Source organism: Neovison vison, chromosome 2 (assembly GCF_020171115.1).
Source record: "Neovison vison isolate M4711 chromosome 2, ASM_NN_V1, whole genome shotgun sequence".
NCBI lineage: Eukaryota > Metazoa > Chordata > Mammalia > Carnivora > Mustelidae > Neogale > Neogale vison.
This window is the reverse complement of record NC_058092.1, coordinates 56222089-56237753: the sequence shown is the minus strand read 5'-3', so window position 1 is coordinate 56237753 and position 15665 is coordinate 56222089. Positions and strand designations below refer to the sequence as shown.

At 43.5% G+C, this 15665-nt stretch overlaps 1 protein-coding gene across 1 annotated transcript in view; it reads left to right on the top strand.

Annotated features, from left to right (window-relative positions):
- The window catches only part of GNG12 (G protein subunit gamma 12), a 131254-nt gene that overhangs the window by 42695 nt on the left and 72894 nt on the right, over positions 1–15665 (top strand). The window contains exon 2 of the mRNA XM_044238441.1: positions 9607–9660. The gene's annotated coding sequence lies outside the window, so the exon portion shown is untranslated. The remainder of the gene's footprint in view (positions 1–9606; positions 9661–15665) is intronic.

The window sequence follows — 15665 nt, the reverse complement described above, 5'->3', positions numbered from 1 at the left end:
GGTTTACAGTGGGAATTATAGTAATCCCCAGCTCACTCCCTAGGTTGCCGTGAAAACCAGAGTGGGTGTAAATGAACATTTGAAAAGCAATCAAAAGCCAAGCATTTTGCCAAGAAGCAATGTGATAGCTCATGAAGTTAATACAAGTTATGGCTTTTGCTTATTATTTATTAAAATGCTGTGCAGATGCAAATATGGTTATCCTTAAATTCAAAATACAGGGAATATATAGCAAATACAAATATTAACTCAATTATCATGTACTATGAAGAGCTCATTTAAATCATAACAAAAATATCAAGACCCTACTATGTGAATAAGCAAAACATATAAACTTATTTTTCAAGGTCACCATTAATAAACAGAAAAAAAATGTTTCATTTTCACTAATTATCTTAGAAATACAAATTAAAACCACATGAGAAATACCCTTTTATGTATAAAATACCAAGGTCTCAGAAGTTCTCCATTATTTTGGTGCTGGCATTGTTGTATGCTCGTAAAAGCCCTTTTAAAAACAAAATACTGTTAATTCTACTGTTAGGAATTTAGGGAAGCTGGGGACCTAAGTTGAAGGAATGAAAAAAGCTACAGCATGAAGATATCTAGTGTAACCTTATTTGTAATAATAAAAACTGGCAACAACTTACATATTAAGTGCATTAGGGGAGTGACCTAATGCATTAGGACTTTTCGAAGTGAAGGACTATTACCAGGCTCCTTAAACGATCATTATGAATATGTGTAGAAACACAGAAAATACTTAAAATAAAATGGAAGAATGAAAGAATAGTTGTCAATATGGAGCCTTTCGTAGTGGCATTGAGTCAGTGTTCTCCCTTCTTATTCTTACAGCAACTGTGTGCTAAAGGTATTTTTACACTTTAGAAAATCAAAGCTTGGAGGTAAATTTTTCAAGGACTTGGACCTGATCCGAGGAGGAGCCTACATTCTAATCCAGATCTTCCGACTCCAAAGCTTTCCCAGGGTTTCCTACCAATAGCATGTAAACAATGGCCATAGTCAGGTAAAAATATGGGTGTCTGTGGAGGGTAACAGGCAAAAGTAGGTAGCAGCCCTAGGATGGTGGGCATATGGGCCCAAAGATGCCCGCTGTCCTTTTAAACCTATCACTGGGGAAAATACATACACACACACACACACACACACACACACTACATACACACACACACACACACACACACTTTAAAAAACACAAAAAAATGCCTTTGCCCTTTCGATAGAGAAGTCAGAAAAAATATGTTGAGTGTAATATTTCAGGTGTACACACACACACACACACACACTTAAAAAAACGCCAAAAAATGCGTCTGCCCTTTCGATAGAGAAGTCAGAAAAAATATGTTGAGTGTAACATTTCAGGTGTTTATTCTTGCTTTTTGTATGTTCTCATAGAGATTGGCAAAATGGGAATTACATGTGTATTTTAAAAATTTTCTGCTAGCTTTGGCATAATCAGGCTACTCCCCCCTTCCCCTATTCTCTGCAAATTAGTTGAGGACACATACCAGCAGTTCCTTAATTAAAAACAAGATTTCAGATCTCTGGCTCTCTGTGGATTAAGGATAGTGAACAGGTGGAACTTTCTCCCCACGAACAGCCCAGACCAGCTCTTCTGGGCAGGAGCCAGTCTCAAGGTGGAGATAAATAGGGTGGCACCATTTGGTTAAAGTAGGCCAGTTCATCTGCTCAGGATGTGCCCTTTCCTGGGACAGAAGCCCTTGCCTGGTGCAGGGGACATGTCGCCATTTTGGTTCCTACTGTCTTTCACCTTGGGGGCTCAAGCCTTGATTCCTGATTCTTTGACATTACAGCGTTACTTTATAAAGTCAGGAGCCATACAACTTTTTAAATTTTATTTTATTTTTCTGGTATTCCAAGATCCATTGTTTTTGCACCACACCCAGTTCTCCATGCAATACCTGCCCTCCTTAATACCCACCACCAGGATCAAACATCCCCCCACCCCTCTCCCTTCCAAAACCCTCAGTTTGTTTCTCACATAGTCTCTCATGGTTTGTCTAGCCCTCCAACTTCCCCCAATTCACTCTTCCTTTCCTTCTCCTAATGTCCTCCATGTTATTCCTTAAGTGAAACCATATGATACTTGTCTCTCTCTGCTTGACTTATTTCACTCAGCATAATCTCCAGTCCCATCCATGTTGATACAAAAGTTGGGTATTCATCCTTTCTGATGGCTGCATAATATTCCATTGTATATATGGACCCTGTCTTCTTTATTCATTCGTTTGTTGAAGGGCATCTTGGCTCTTTCCACAGCTTGGTGATTGTGGCCATTGCTGCTATGAACATTGGGGTAAAGATGGCCCTTCTTTTCACTACATCTGTACCTTTGGGGTAAATACCTAGTACTGCAATTGCAGGGTCGTAGGGAAGCTCTATTTTTAATTTCTTAAGGAATCTCCACACTGTTTTCCAAAGTGGCTGCACCAGCTTGCATTCCCACCAACAGTGTAAGAGGGTTCCCCTTTCTCCACATCCTCTCCAACACTTGTTGTTTACTGTCTTGTTAATTTTGGCATTCTAACTGGTATAAAGTGATATCACAATGTGGTTTTGATTTAAATTTCCTGGATGGCTAATGATGATGAACATTTTTTCATGTGTCTGTTAGCCATTTGTATGTCTTCTTTGGAGAAGTGTCTGTTCATGTCTTCTGTCCATTTTTTGACGTGATTATCTGTTTTTTGGGTGTTGAATTTGAGAAATTCTTTATAGATCCTGGATATTAGCCCTTTGTCTGTAGTGACATTTGCAAATATCTTCCCCCATTCCATGGGTTGACTCTTTGTATTGTTGGCTTTCCTTTGCTGTGCAGAAGCTTTTGATCTTGATGAAGTCCCAGAAGTTCATTTTTGCTTTTGTTTTCTTTGCCTTTGGAGACGTGTCTTGAAAGATGTTGCTGTGGCCAATGTTGAATAGGTTACTGCCTATGTTCTCCTCTAGGATTTTTTTTTTTTAAAGATTTTATTTATTTATTTGTCAGAGAGAGAGAGTGAGCACAGGCAGACAGAGAGGCAGACAGAGGCAGAGGGAGAAGCAGGCTCCCTGCCGAGCAAGGAGCCTGATGTGGGACTCGATCCCAGGACGCTGGGATCATGACCTGAGCCGAAGGCAGCTGCTTAACCAACTGAGCCACCCAGGCGTCCCTCCTGTAGGATTTTGATAGATTCGTGGCTCACTTTGAGGTCTTTTATCCATTTTGAGTTTATCTTTGTGTATGGTGTAAGAGAATGGTCAAGTTTCATTCTTCTACATATAGCTGTCCAATTTTCCCAGCACCATTTATTCAAGAGACTGTCTTTTTTCCACTGTGTATTTTTTCCTGCTTTGTTGAAGATTATTTGACCATAGAGTTGTGTGTCCATATCTGGACTCTCTACTCTGGTCTCTATGTCTGTTTTTGTGCCAGTACCATGCTGTCTTGGTGATCACAGCTTTGTAGTAATGCTTGAAATCAGGCAATATGATGCCCCCAGCTTTGTTTCTTTTTCAACATTTCCTTAGCAATTCAGAGTCTTTTCTGGTTCCATACAAATTTTAGGATTGTTTGTTCCAGCACTTTGAAAAATGCTGGCAGAATTTTGATCAGGATGGCATTGAAAGTAAAGATTGCTCTGGGCAGTATAGACATTTTAACAATGTTTATTCTCCCAATCCATGAATTCAGTAATGTGGCAGGATACTAAGTCAATACGATTTCAATAAGAAATGAGTTGCTTTCTTATACACTAACAGTGAAAATACAGAAAGGGAAATTAGAGTTCCATTTACTATAGCACCAAGAACCATAAGATACCTTGGAATAAACCCAACCAAAGAGGTAAAGGATCTATACTCGAGGAACTACAGAACTCATGAAAGAAATTGAAGAAGACACAAAAAGATGGAAAACATCCCATGCCATGCATCTTCTAGTAATACAAATTTCTGTTCTAGACTCAAAACACAGGGTATATTTTCCCACACCTTTGTGGAATATGTGCCTTTTACTCCTACAGTAGGGCCTTTTATATGCTTTGAAGGCCTTTTCATTTGTGTTTTGCCATTGGAGATAATATCCCGTCAGAATTTGCAAGTGAAATCATAACAGACCTGACTAGGGTACAGTGGAGATGTTTGGAGAGCTGCAAACATTCTCTATGATGTTTCTCAATATAGTTCATTCAGGGTCCCTTCCCATTTTATAGGCGAGGAAATGGAGGCACATGCTAGTTAAATGATTCGCTGGAAGTCACTGGTAGTGAAGACAGCTGGAAACCAGGCCTATAAATCTAATGTTTACCCCACTCTCCCACAGTGCTGTTGTATGTATTTTCTACAGAATTAATGTAAGGCTTGAAATAAATCTGATCAGATTCCAATGGCTATTTAAGGTTAAAGATCTCCCATGGCTGTAATTTTGTATTTTATGATTGCAGTAAATGTTATAGTGGTGGAGGGAGTCTAGCGAGGTATTGTATGCATTTTAGACAATTCCTATTGAGTGGAACTTTCTTTTTTTAAAGATTTATTATTTGAGAGAGAGCATGTGTGTGAGTCCAAGGTGGGGCAGAGGGAGAAGCAATCCCCCCCCGCCCCGAGCAGGGAGCTCCATGGGCCTCAGGGCTCCATCCCAGAACCCTGACACCATAACCTGAGCAGAAGTCAGACTCTTAACCAACTAAGCCACACAGGCACCCTCGAATGGAGCTCTTTACAATGGTAGAAGTAATCTACACTGTGCTGTTCAGTACAGTAGCCCTTTCTTTGTCTACTTGATTACTTGAAATATGGCTGGTGTGACTGGGGAAATGAGTTTTTAATTGTGCTTAATTTAAGTTTCAATTCCGACATGTGCTCGCAGCTGTTGTATTTAAGAGCAACAGTACTGGACTTCTTAATGTTTTCTTGAGATTGCCACCTGAATATCTCTAAGTTAACAAGGGCAAATCAGAATTCGTTTCTTAAAATAAAGATTATTTTAGAGAGTGTGTATGTGAGTGGGGGAAAGGGGCAGAGGGAGAGACTCTTCAAGCAGACTCCCTGCTGAGCAAGGAGCTCTAGGCAAGGCTCCATTCAGGAGCCATGAGATCATGACCTGCGCAGAAACCAAGAGTCAGACGCCTAACGAACTGAGCCACCCAGGTGCCCTGGCCAAATCAGAATTCTGGACTTTCTTTCCTCCCACAAACTGTCTGTCCCTCAGAGAAGCTACCATTGACCCAGGTGCTTGAGCCAAAACCTTGGTGTCATCTAGACCCATTCCTCGCCCTCACCTCTCACATCCACTTCATCAGCAGGTCCTAATTATTTTACTTCCAGAACCTATCCTGAATCCATTTACTTCTTTCCATCCCAACTGCTACAATCCTGTGCCAAGGTACCATCATATCTCACCTAAACACGTGAATGGCCTCGTAACCTGTCACCACTGATCCGTTCATCCACTGTTGCCTCTTTCCAGCTTATCCATACAGCTGCCAGAGAGACACTTAAATTCTTCAGTAGACCCCATCACTCCATGGTTATATGGGAAAATTTATAGAACTTGTCACTGTTTGAAGTTATCTTCTTTGCATTTGCAAGGGACTTCTTTGCATATGTGTTTGTTTTCTGCCTCCCGTTCTGGTGGGAGGGTCCCTGTATCAGGAACCTTGTTTACCTCTTTCACTGCTCTGTCTCCAGCAGTACAACCATGCCTGGCACAGAATTTGCACTCCGTCAGCCTCTCAATAACAATTACATTTATGTTTATTGTGGAAGAAGAGGAGCTCGGAAGAGTCAAAACACAATCGGCTGTTACTAATTTGGTTGTTAATAACTGAGATAATGCTGACGTCCATAAATATGGGACGTTGGTGGTGTCTTTTATGTTGCAGTAGGAAGGGTGGGTGTTATAGCTGATTGCCTTTATCTGCAAGTGGTAGGCTGGGCCATGGTCCTGATGCCACCTCTGACGTGTGCGACAAAGAGCTCTTTCTCTCCCTAGAGGTCTGTGTATGTCCCAGATCTTGAAACTTTTGTCTTTCCCACTGTTAAAGAAAGAGAGGAATGTCCTCCTCCAAGGCCACTTTTTATATTCCTCCGAGGGGAGTTTAGATAGTGCTGGAAAGAATCATATCATTCAATTGCAGGGTACAGAATGGCAAGGCATGACTGGACAGCAAAAGGGGATTTGCAACATGAGACTTTTACTTAAAACAGTATTTGGAATATACTCATATTGAGTTACTTGAAACCAAATAAACCTTAAGAAGGAGGGCTTTGCGTCCTTTTTTTTTTTTTTTTTAAACCTGAATATCCTATCTTTTTTTTTTTTTTTTTAAAGATTTTTTATTTTATTTATTTGAGAGAGAGAGACAGTGAGAGAGAATGAGCGAGGAGAAGGTCAGAGAGCGAAGCAGACTCCCCATGGAGCTGGGAGCCTGATGTGGGACTCGATCCCGGGACTCCAGGATCACGCCCTGAGCCGGAGGCAGTCGTTCAACTAACTGCGCCACCCAGGCGTCCCTGAATATCCTATCTTTTAAAGGAAAGTATCTTTTCTGGGATTCCTTTTTAATGGTCAGCCAAAGCTCTCGGGGGCATGTTATTACTTAGATCCTTGTGCAAAGTTAGGGGAGGCTAAAGAACTTGGTTGGAGGCTTGATTTGAGTTGGCCACGATCTGAGTTTCCTCTGTTAAGGAGATGACCACCCGTCTGATTGGCTGGATTTAAAAGACGAAGTTAAAACTTGCTTTTTGCTTCATTAAAGGACATATTTGGAGACTCTTTATCCCAGTGTGTCTTTATTCACAGTCTGGCTCTGCCACTTACAAGCTGAGTGACCTTAGGCTGCTGACTTCTCTGTCTCAGTTTGCTTATCTACGAAATGGGATCATAAAAGAACCTACCCTATATGGTTACTGAGTAGATTAAAGGAACATGCAAAACACTTGGAACAGTGCCTGGCACACAACTCCTTAAAAACCAGCTTTAATTATTACCAGTAGGAGGAGGAGGAGGAGGAGGAGGAAGAGGAGGTATTTCTCAGTTGAACTGAGTGACCCCCGGCCATGACTACAGAGAGAGTTGTCCCTAAGTCAGCCAAAGGGGTTCACAAAGGCTTCCTAGGGAAGGTGACTTCTGAACTGAGACCTACAGATAGGCTGATAGAGTAGAGAAAAGGGTGTGTTTGACAGAACAGGATATGCAAAGGCACGGAGGAGTGAGTGAGTGGCATTTAGGGACCTGTAAACAGGTCTGTGTGGCTCAAGGACAAGATCTCTGTGTGCTCAGGCACAAGACCACTGTGGCTTTTGAGTGCACTGAAGAGGTTGGACTTCATCCTAGAACCCAGAGGAGACCACTGAAGGACTTCCGGCAGGTCTGGGCTAAGCCTACGGGAGCAGGTGGCAGCCTCCCGTACTGGCCTCAGCCCAAGGCCTGTGGATTCTCAACAGTGTCATTGACCCACCTTCTTTCCTGCTGTTTGGGCATGGAGTTTTCATGTGTGGATCTTGTTTTCCTCATTAGGTGTGATTTCTTTGGGGACCATGGATTAAATAAAAAGGATGTGTTTTCTGAATTCCTTCCTACTGGATTCATCTTCTCTTTCTCTCCACCCCTGTTAAGACAGATACAGAGGTGTCCAACTTGTAGACCCCTTTGAGAATCTGATGAAAGTGATGGGCCCTTCACTCAGAAAAACCACGAAGACAAGATTTTTTGAAGACTGACACCCCTCCCCCCACCATTAACCCCATACTGTACTCCTAGGCCTGGGCGTGACCTCAGGCCTGTTTGTGGTGGTTTTGCTCTCACTCCATGTTGTTTTTATTTTAATTTGCTAGCACAACCCATAACCCCTCCATCTGCCATCACTGCTATTATCTGACCATGTATCATGAGAGCAGCCTTGAATCACTTGGTGGTTATAATTAAAACTGAAAGCAATTACCTTATGTTGAGCCATTCACACTTAATTGAGAGTCCAGTGGCTAAGGACATGAGTCTGGAGGCAGACTACCTGGATCAGAATCCCAGCTCTGTTGGGCGTGTGGGTGGTGGAGTCAGTTGAGTGCTCAACTCTTGGTTTTGGCTCAGGTGGTGATCTGAGGGTCATGGGATCAAGCCCCACATCAGGCTCTGTGCTCAGTGGGGAGTCTGCCTGAGATTCTCACCCTCTCCCTCTAACCCCAGCTCCATACTCATGTGCTCTCTCCCTCTCTTATGTAAATAAATTCTTAAAAAAAAAAAACCTAAAAAACTTTGTATATTAAAAAAAAAAAAAAGAATCTGGGTGCCTGGGTGGCTCAGTCATTAAGCGTCTGCCTTTGGCTCAGATCATGAACCCAGGATCCTGGGATCGAGCCTGTCATCGGGCTCCCTGCTCAGCAGGAAGCCTGCTTCTCCCTCTCCCTCTGCTGCTCCCCTGCTTGTGTTCCCTCTCTCGCTGTTTCTCTCTCTGTCAAATAAATAAATAAAATCTTTAAAAAAAAAAAAAAGAATCTCCGCTCTGTCACATCTTAAAACCTTGAGTTAAGTTACTTAACCTCTCCATGCCTCAGTTTCCTCATTACAAAATGGGAATGATAATACACTTGCCTCATAAAGTTATTGTGAGGATTAATTGAAGTAGTTGCCAAGAATAATTCCTGGCACTAGTAAGTGCTATATAAATATTTGCTATTATTATGTGATTGTTTCTAGTATAATGACATCGTGAATGGGGTAATGATGGATTACTAGGAACAGGAAAATAGATGAATAAAATCTCCGTATGCATTGGACTGACTTTGCCAGTACCTGTGAAGGCTAAGATTGGATTCCTTCGGTGTCTGGTGTGGCTACCAGCCAACATGGCCATTGACTACTTGAAATATGGCTAGTCTGGGTTGTGAGATGCTGGGTCTTGAAGATTGTGTATGAAAAAAAGCATGTGAAATGTCTTATTAGTGATTTTTCTGTTCTTTATATGTTGAAATGATAATTTTCTGAATCAATCCATCTAAACATATTAAAATTGCATCCACTTCTTTTTGCCTTTTCAACGTGGCTGCTCAAAAATATAAAATTTTATCTATGGTTAGTGGTCTAGTACTGTTGAGCAGCACTGCCTTAGGCTCCCCCTTACTGATAAAACAAGAACTGGGGGTTATTTGTGATCAGGTGGCCATTATCAGGAAGCCTTGTATTCTCTTCCCATTGGTCTTCAAGTTGTGCTAGATCATCCGTCTTTTCACGGGTTCCATAAAGGGAGCCATGGCTTGGTCCTAGCAGGAGTGCTGAGGGACCAAGGCAAGAACAACAACCAAGGAGGCTTCCTCTGACTTGGAGGGGTTTGGACGAAAACACTACGGTTTATAGTACTGGCTTCAGACTTCCAGCACTCTCTGAAGTAAATGAGAGAGTGCTCTCTATTCAGGAAGTTGAAATACGTAGGCAGAAATCTTTCCCTATTCCATCAGAAGCCAGAAAAAGCTTTGCTAATCTTTAACTAAAAGAATAAATATGCAACATCATGGCGGTCCCCTGGGACCAAAAGCACACCCTTCCTGAGTGTGATTTACTTACAGAGTGTTTGCTTAATTCTATTTCAGATTCATTCCACCTCTTACAACCTTAAAAACCGTGGGCCCCAGGAAGTCTTACTGGTAAGTTCTTTCAGTTTTAAAACAATGTGACTGTTTGACATTATTTTTGAAATGATGTTTCATGCTTCTAAGTTAGATACATCCCTACCAGTGCTATGATTAGATGATGTCTGTTTAGTCACACTTTTTTTTTCCTTTCTGAAATGATTTAAGATGTCTCCAAGCCTTTAAAAAAAAAAAATCAGTCCATGTTCCTTTGCTAAGAACATGGTCAGGGAAAAGATCTATGATTACATGCCAATACTATTAAAATAAAACTTTTTCGTGTTCTTGCAGTGAAACTATTTCCAGGCCCCTGTTGATGGTCTGCTTGTGTCAGGCAGTATCCAAAACAACAAAGTGTTATTTCAGCCAAGGAATTCAGACAGTGCCTTGCAGTGTGTTGTAATGAAAATTGGCTCACAGCTATAATGTATTAGCTTTCTTCTTGCTGTAATTTTCCTCTCCTCTCTCTTTGAACCTAAATGTGATTGTTGGGACATAATGGTTATGCAGTGGCAGGAAACTGACTTTAGAGTTAGGAAAATAATACACTTTTTAAGTGTGAAAATTTCTGGGGCTTCATATAGCATCACTGCCTCGTGCTGAAGTGATACCATCATTTGCAGTGGGTAGCAGTTAGCTTTTGCTGCATAAAGATCACCCCCAAACACACTACCAGAGATCTGAGCCAGAATTTCCTGACTCAAAATAACAATCATGTCTTTATGCTACAATGTTGTGGATTGGTAGTTCGAGCTGGGCTCTGCGTCATGATTCTTCTGATTTCTGTTGGGACCACTCCTGTCTCTCCAGTCAGCTTCAGGTCCAGGTCAGTTAGGCCTTGTTTCTGAGAGTCACCTGGCTGGTAGCAGATGACAATGACTCTAAGATGTGTGTCTCACCGTCCTTCAGGCTATCCTGAGCATCTCTCATGCAGTTGGGCAGGTACCAACTGAAAGCAGGAGTGTCTGGAGCCTGAGGCTCAGATTTGGCACGACGTTGCTTCCATCACGTTCTGTCGGCTAATGCAAGCTATATGGCCAGGCTGGATTCAAGAGGCGACAGATGCAAAGTCAGCTCCTTAGTAGAGGAGTTGCCGAATTGCACTGTGGGAAACCCGGATACAGGGAGGGGAAGGACTGTGGCCACATTTGTGGTCCTGTCCTGCAGTGTTTTTGAGTCACGTGAAAAAAGAAGGGCATGGAGTGAGGTCTCAGATCCATACCCATCCCATAGCCCACCGCCCTCTCCCCCCATCGTGATTGCCGGGCCCTGGGGCCGCCACCTGCCATCTCCCTTGAGCAGACTCCTAGGTGGTCTTGCCAGTGCCAGAAGGCCCAAGCTCCAACCCTCCTCCATTCGCCACCACCACACGGTCATCCTTCGGCTCATCCCTCAGGCTTTCGCGCCTTTGTCAGCGTCTCAAATCGTCCACAGCACCGGCCTTGACTCCTCTCTCTGGCTTCTCCACATCCTTCCTCTGGCCTGACCCTCTCTCACTCACCTTCCACTACTCCTTTTATTCCAGTCAGACTGGTCCATTACCATTTTTCTTAAGGATACCTCCTGCTGCTCACCCCTTCCCTCCTTGGAAACCCTCTGCATTCTGCAGGACCCACTAGAATTTTCCCTTCTCTGTGATCGGGCCTTCCCTGCCTGTGTGTGCTGTTTGAGACCTGCCCTGCTCTGAACTGCTTCAAAGCCAAACACTGTTGTGCGGTTCACTCTCCTCACCTTGGCCCGTCTGCCTTTTCCAGTGCTCTGTCAGGGCTCCCTTTGAACCTAATGTGATTGTGGGGAGAGAACAGTTATGCAGTGGTAGAAAACTGACTTTACAGAGCAGACGACTACCCAGGTCTTCCTCGAGGGACCCCGCACAGATGTCTGAGAGGGTTGCAGCTGCTCTCAGGAGACAGCACGGACCCTGTGCTTGGTTGTCCCTCAGCAGATCATCAGGGTCTCATGAGGCACCTCTTAAAATACAAGCTCACAGCCCCTTCCCCTGGGCCATCCCAATTTATTAGGTCTGGGGTGGACCCCTGGAATCTTTAAGTGCTCAGATGATTCTCATGTGATTGCTATGCAGTTGGTAACCACTCATTATGGAAAGAACAAGACATTTATAGGAGACCTGGTTGGAGCCCTGACCCGTCTGCTTCTGCACTCAACCTAGCTGAGCTCCAGTTTCTCCATCTGTAAAATGAGAATAATGTTTCACTTAATGGCCTACCAAGAAGATCGAAAAGGATGATGTATGTGCAAGAGATTTGTGAACCATAAAAGATAATGAAAATACATTATGGATTATGGATCTGTGGCTGGCCACCGTGCAGAAAGGGGCAGTGACCTTCACGGTGGTGGTCCTGGTGGTGAGAGAGGAATAGGTAGGGAGTTTTCGAAGGGTAGTCATGGTGGGAGCAGTAACAACAACAGTAGTCATCGTTGGTGTCAGCTGTGTTTTTGAATGCTGACTCTGTCCTAGGCACTGCGCTAACACTTTACATAGAATTCTTTGAGATTTACAAGAAGATTCTCCCCCGTTGAATTGCATCTCTACCATCATTCCAGCCTATTCCACCATTAGTGACTGAGTCCTTTGGGTTTTTACCTTCTTCAGAAAACCTGGTTAAAATGTCCTCATCCCTGTGAGAAGGAATGCTACCAACCATGGACAACCTGTCATTGTCCAGTACAAGGTCCTGTAGAAGTGTGAGCTACTTCGATTTGATGGGAGGAGGTGGAAAAGGGAAGCAAGCAGTAGTCCTAAAGAGAAAGTAGGTGTGGGATGCACCAGAACGGGCCAGAGGGCACCAGCTGCCCGAGGAAGGACAGGGTGGAGGGAGCTATGCAGGCATGAGGGCGGGAAGTGGTGGGGGAGGACCAAGCCATGTGCTGACAGTTAGGCTCAGGGCTGTTCGTGGTCCAAGGCCACCACCTTCTCGGCCTGCTCACCTGGGGCTGCCCCGTAAGAGCTGCCCCAACTGGCAGCCTTTATAAAACCATCTTCCTTTCACTGTTCCATTTGTTTTACAGTGTTTTGATTGCTGATGCTCTAATATACATGCTTGTCTCCTTTCAAAGAGCTTTGAGGTGGCTTTCATTTTATTTTATTTTTGGTGCAAAAATAAATTTTTATTTTTTAAAAGATTTTATTTATCTAATTGAGAGAGAGTGGGTGGTGGGGAGGAGAATCCGAAGCAGACTCTGCACGAACACAAAGCCTGGCATGTAGGTCGATCCCACAGGCGCGAGATTGAGCCAGAACCGAGAGTCAGACACTTAACTGACTGAGCCACCCAGGTGCCCCAAGGTGGCTTTTATTTTATTTTTATTTATTTATTTTTTAAAGATTTTATTTATTTGACAGACAGAGATCACAAATAGGCAGAGAGGCAGGCAGGGACAGAGAGAGGGGGAAGCAGGCTCCCCGCTGAGCAGAGAGCCTGATGTGGGACTTGATCCCAGGACCCTGAGATCATGACCTGAGCTGAAGGCAGAGACTTTAACCCACTGAGCCACCCAGGCGCCCCCGAGGTGGCTTTTATATACACATATATTATAATGGGACCCACAAAAATAAGGAAGGCAGGAAATTTGTAGGGGAAAGAAATGTAGGGGAAATTTTAGATAAGGTTGGGCCCCCAGTGCGGAAGTGAGAGCCCATACATGAGCTGTGAGGTCCCCCAGTCTTGCCTTGGAGCTTCTGGGTGGTCGTTCCCAGAAAGAACCCATGCTCAGGTAACAGTACAGAGTGGCAGGAGGATACAGGCATCCTAGTTACTCGGAAGAGGTTATGACTTAGAGTAATTTCTCCACAAAAAGAAGACCGCATAAGGTTGTGAACCACATCCCCGTAACAAATAGAATAGTGAGGGCTATCCTGGGTATAGGTAAATGATGTAACCCCCAGGTGAAGTCCAAGAAAAGCCCTTCCTGTCCAGGTGTGCACTTAATCCAAGGATAAACTCTAATGGTTTCAGCTAGAATCTCCAAATACATGTATTTATGCCCCACCCCCACCCCATATCAGACTTCACAGATTGTCCCCGTTCTTGATGCTAAGCCTGGGTATCTGGCTCTGGACCAAATTTGGCACAGGAGTTGAAAGTGACTTACCATCCCTGTTCTAAAAGAATAATAAACAGCTTCCGAAAGGACTCCGTGAATATTATTTCTCCCCAGTCTCAAATCATCACACCCTGACTCCATCTGCAGAGTGGCTTTGGGCTCCAGAGAAATTGCATCGACCATGTCCATTGTGACCTGTTCATCCTCTTTCCTTGCTCCACAAGTATGTCTCCTGCTTTGAGCCCCCTGGCTCTAGGTCACTTCTGATACTGGAATGTTCAGATGAGAACCGGGGCAGTTGGAGAATCTCACGGGAATAGGAATAGCAGCCTATAAGTATTTGCTTGCTGTTAACAAACGATAACCTGGGCTAGCCTGGGTGACTGTTGTGTGCTTCTGGGACTTTCTTCTTCAGGACAGAAACTTTGATATTTATTGCAAGAAGTAGGGTCTGGTTGGTGGCAGCACTGGAAGAAGAACTGTCAGGGGCAGAACACCATGTTAAAGTAAGGTTAAGCCTACACTTTTTGTAGGAATATTACAGGATGAAAACCCTTTAATTCAGTAGGGATCATTGTCAGAGAGCAGCCTAGATTTCCACAAGTACTACCAATGAATGGAAACTTCCTTTGGGGCTTTATTTTCATTTAGGCCAGGCTTATTTGTTATTTTATTATTATTGTTATTTATGATTATTGTTATTTTGTGTGCAATATCAGAAATCCAATTTAAACTAGTTTCTTGACTTACATGAATAGGATGTCTGTACTGGAATGGACTTCAGGTAGAGCTATATCCAGGGTTCAAAAGATATCATCAAGCCATTATCTTTCACTCCCTCCATCTTTTTTTTTTTTTTTTAAGATTTTATTTGTTTATTTGACAGAGAGAGATCACAAGTAGGCAGAGCAGCAGGCAGAGAGAGAGGTGAAAGCAGGCTCCCCACTGAGCAGAGAGCCCGATGTGGGGCTCGATCCCATGACCTGAGCTGAAGGCAGAGGCTTAACCCACTGAGTCACACAGGTTCCCCACTCCCTCCAACTTTTGGCTTAGCTCAGTGCTGTCAACTTCATTCACAGGCAAGCTCTTCCCATATCATGGTGCCAGAGGTAGCCATCAGTGTTATATGGCCATCGTCCTCACAGCTGTGGATCTGAGTGAAAAGAGACTGCCTTTCTTGCCATTGTTCTCTGAATACCAAGGAGGAATCTTAGCTGGCCCAGTTTGGATTCCCTTCCTGAATCAACTTGGCCAGAAGTACACGGAAGACAGTAAGCAGTATCTGGCCAGGTTTTGTTCATATGGCCTTGAGAGAGGTTGAATCCCACCAGAATCCCATAGAATGGGGTCCCTACAAAAGAAGGAAGAATTTAGTTAACAGAAGAGGGACGTAAGAGAATGCTGAGCAGATAAAACTTTTGGGTACCAGAGTCCACTGATTTAGAAATTCTGAATCAGGGGATCCACTGAACTGGGAAGATTTAAAATTAGATTTAGCTTCAGTTACTTTGACTATCTATTCCAGAATAGGTATCATGATCAAGACTAGCAACAACGAGCATATGGAGAGGTGAAGGATGGGTGACCCCGCCGTGGGATCCGGTAGGCAGCTTTGGGGCTATGGATCTCTTATCATATCCCCAGAATCTAGAAGAGTGACTGTTAACCTGGAGACAGGGAATGGGCTCCTCTGTAATCCATTGAATGAATCAGTGAATGGGCTTCTCTAATTATTTGCAAAATTGTGTGTATGTACTTTTTCTTTTCTTTTCTACTGGAAAAAGGGATTCCGTTTCCCTCATTGTCTTGGAGGACTTCATGGACCCCTACTGTCTGAGAGCCATTGCTCAGGCTTACTTAAATTGTTTCAGATTTTGGCCAGCTTAATCTTGTGCATTTGTTTCTTGGCTTGGCTCAGCTAATAAAGTTTAGTGTCCATGATACATATAGTTCCC